Consider the following 3,839-nt stretch of genomic DNA (forward strand, 5'->3'; position numbering starts at 1 on the left):
AGAGTCCTAATAGCTTTTCGTCTGTACATCCAGTTCTCTTTGAAGCTCACCTGTATTATCTCCAGGTGTCATAAGACATCCCATATTCTTATTAATATTATAGTTACTTAACTTGCTTGAGTCGGGCTTCTGTCATGTGCAACCAGAGTTCTAATATAAAAATTATGCCCAAACTAAAAATTGAATTGACAGTATGAAAATCCCTCTAGTTAGAAACAGCTCCCTAAAACTAACAAATAAGCTCTGATCTTATTTTAAAAATCAGCCACACTCTCCCAGGCTATCCTCAGAATGCAAAGATGTTGCTCTGTTGTCTCCTGTCTTATATAATTTCTGATGAGAAGTTTAATACATTTTTAAACTTTCCTTTGCATATGATGTTCCTTTGTATATAATGTTTCTTTTTTTTTCTGGTTGCTTCCAGCATTTTCTCTCTATCTTTGGTTTTTAGCACATTTGCTAGGCATGTGTGAGCGATATTTATTTTTATTTAAGGTTCTTTAAGCTTCTTGGATCGTGCTGTTTAGAAAATTCTTGGTCATTTAACTCCAAAATGTCTCCTGCCCTGTTCTTTTTTTTTTCTTCTGGGATTCCAGTTACAGGTATGTTAGAACATTTGATCTTGTTCCACAGCTTTATTAATATTGTACAATTCTTGGCCACGACTTCTTTAAAAATGTCTTCTGTTTGCCTTTGCTTTGTTGGTATTATAAAAAAAGTCTTTTGTTTTATTCTCTCTCTCTTCTCTTCCTGGGACTCTAGATACTTCAGGTGATATTGTACCAATATCAAATCTACACGAAGTCTTCTAGAAAATCAGAAGGAAAAAATTCCCAACTCATGTGAAGGCCAGCATTACCCTGATACCAAAATTAGACAAAGACACTAATAGGAAAATAAAACTCTCTCTCTCTAAATCCAATATCTCTCATTAAGACAAATGTAAAAATCCTAAATATTAGCAAATCATATTCAGCATCAGCTAGAAAGGATAATACATCACGACAAAGTGAAGCATATCCTAGGAATGTAAAGCTCAGTCAAAATTTGAAACTCAATCAGTATGATTCACCATATAAACAAATTAAATAAGGAAGCAATATGATGATCTCAATAGATGTAGAAAAATACTTGAAAAAATTTAATATTCATTCATGATATACATTCTCAACAAATTAGCAATAAAAGGGAAACTTTTCAATTTAATAAAGGGCATCTACCAAAAAAGTAAAGCTAACACGGAGAACAAGACAGAGCTATCTGCTCTCACTACTTCTACTCAATATCATACTGGTGTTCTCAGCCAGTGCAATAAGGCAAGAAAGAGAAATAAAAGGCATACAAATTGGAAAAGAAGAAATAAAACTGCTTCAATTTGCAAATAACATGATTGTCTACACAGAAAATAATACAAATGTACAAAAAAAACAAAGCTACTAGAACTAATAATTGAGTTTAACAAGGTTGTAGTATACAAGGTCAATACACACACAATAATTATATCCCAATACACCAGTAATGAACAATTAGAAATTCAAATAAAAAAAGAATACCCTTTACAATAGCACAAAAAATTCACTTAGTTAAAATATAAAATATGACTGAATCTGAAAATTAAAAAATAATGATAAATAGATAAAAGACAACTCAAATAAATATAGATATATACTGTGTTCATGGAGTGGAAGACAATAGTGTTAACATGTGAATTATCATCTAGTTAATCTATAGATTCAACATAAGGCCAATCAAAACCCCAGAAAGTATTTTGTAGAAATCAACAAGCTGAGTCTAAAATGTGGAAAGGCAAAAGAACTAAAATAAGAAAAACAATAAAAAAAAAATAAAGTCAGAGGAGTCATACTACCTAATTTAAACTTACTTTAAAGCTACTTTAATCAAGACAATGTATTACTGATGAAAAGATAGACACATAGATCAAACAACATGTAGAGTTAGGAAACAGATCCATACATATATGGTCAACGAATTTTCAACAAAGTTGCAAGGAAATTCAATGGAGAAAGAATAATCTCTTCAACAATGGTGCTGGAACAATTGGATATACACATGTGAAAAAAAAAATGACCTTCAACTCTTCCCTTGCATCATGTGCAAAAATTAACTCAAAATGGATCATAATCTTAAACGTAAGAGCTAAGACAATAACACTTCCAGAAGAAAACAAAGAAAAAAATCTTAATGAATTTGCACTAAGCAGTCACAAAAAGTAGGAACCATATGAGAAAAATTTGATAAATTAGAATTCATCAAAATTGAAAGTTTTTGATCAGATAAGCCACGGATTGGCAGAAAATATATGTAAAACATGTATCTGTTAAAGGGTTTTCATCTAGAATATATAAAGCATAGTTGTGACTCAATAATATGAAAACATATCTAATACAAAGGAAAAAGAAATTAATATACCCTCTACTCTATAAAATATTCAAATGACAATTAACCACATTGTATCAGATATCATTAGTCATTAGGCAAACATCCAGCAAATCCACATCTAGAAACTTATCCTATGAAAATATCAAAATGGGAAAAGATATGTGCTCAACAATATTTAATTGTAGACTAATTAGAGTGAAAAATGGGGAACATGCTAATCAATCAGTAGGTGCTGTGGTTTGGATACGGTTAGTTGTCCCCACCAATTTAAACACATGTTGAAATTTGATCTCCAGTGTTGGAGGTGGGTCATGTGGGAGGTGTTTGGGTCGTGGGCAGATCCTTCCTGAATGGTTTAGTTCCATCCCCATGGTAGTGACTTCTTACTCTGGCAAGACTGGATTAGTTCTTGGGGGAATGGATTAGTTCCTGTCAGAGATCAAATTTCAACATGTGTTTTGCCTGCACTGGCAGTGTATGCGTCCAAAGTCAATAATGATTATATTTGGCAGTGAGATTGAGAATCATTATTTTATACTTTTTTCCTTATTCTTCAGTTTACTCTAATGAGTATTTATTATAACAAAAAATTAAAAATGATTTTTGTCTCATTTTAGTTGAAGTGCTACTCTAAAGTGTTCAGAAATAATGTAGGTATTAATTATATATAACACTACAAAAATAAATGTATATCAAATAACTTTTAATATTCTATGGCACTATTACAAGCACTTAAGCACTTGGCTACCTCATTTAGTAAGTAGCAAATAATCACTCTTTAATTTGTATCTTTCTGAAATGTAGATTTTTACATGGTAGATTCTCTTATACAGGGCTATGTCTGTATTCTACTTTCATAAACAAATGAATCCCAGAAGTCATGGCCTGCCCTGAGATGCACATGCACTATGACAAAAACCTGTGGGCAATTTTGATTCTGAAAAGCTGGATAATAAGGGAAAACTGTAAGCAATCTTTAAGCCTGTTTCCTGCTATATGCTCTCTAAAATGCAAACAAGACTGGTAAGTAGGAAACAGAAGTTAAAAATGAAGACTACATTTCTATCTCATGTTCACAGTCCTGCATTCTCACAAAAAGATCACATTCTTTGACAGAGTCATCCATACCCCAAAGAAGCACAGATTGGGAATGCATTTTTTGAACTTAATGTTACATTGTGAAAGCGGACACAGTTGATTTTAGGTTGCTGAGTACAGATTCTAACACAGATGTGCCATTAATCTTGAATTGTGATGTCTGAGAGTTGTTAGGGCTGCAAGAAATGTAAAGGATGCAAGTCATTGCATTTTTTCCTAGCCATATACCGAGATAGGTACTCTCCAGAGATGGTACTAGTTCACGCAGTTTGAAGAAACCATTGCCCTTGTTTAGAACTTCATAGAATACTTACTGACAACCCTATACTGGAGAAATGACT

At 32.4% G+C, this 3,839-nt stretch overlaps 1 protein-coding gene across 1 annotated transcript in view; it reads right to left on the reverse strand.

The window, feature by feature from the left end:
- Positions 1-3,839, reverse strand: part of NEIL3 (nei endonuclease VIII-like 3 (E. coli)) — a 65,320-nt gene that overhangs the window by 45,774 nt on the left and 15,707 nt on the right. The gene's annotated exons all lie outside the window — the stretch shown is intronic.

Source organism: Propithecus coquereli, unplaced genomic scaffold, assembly GCF_000956105.1.
Source record: "Propithecus coquereli isolate 6110/MARCELLA unplaced genomic scaffold, Pcoq_1.0 Scaffold36, whole genome shotgun sequence".
Taxonomy (NCBI): Eukaryota; Metazoa; Chordata; class Mammalia; order Primates; family Indriidae; genus Propithecus; species Propithecus coquereli.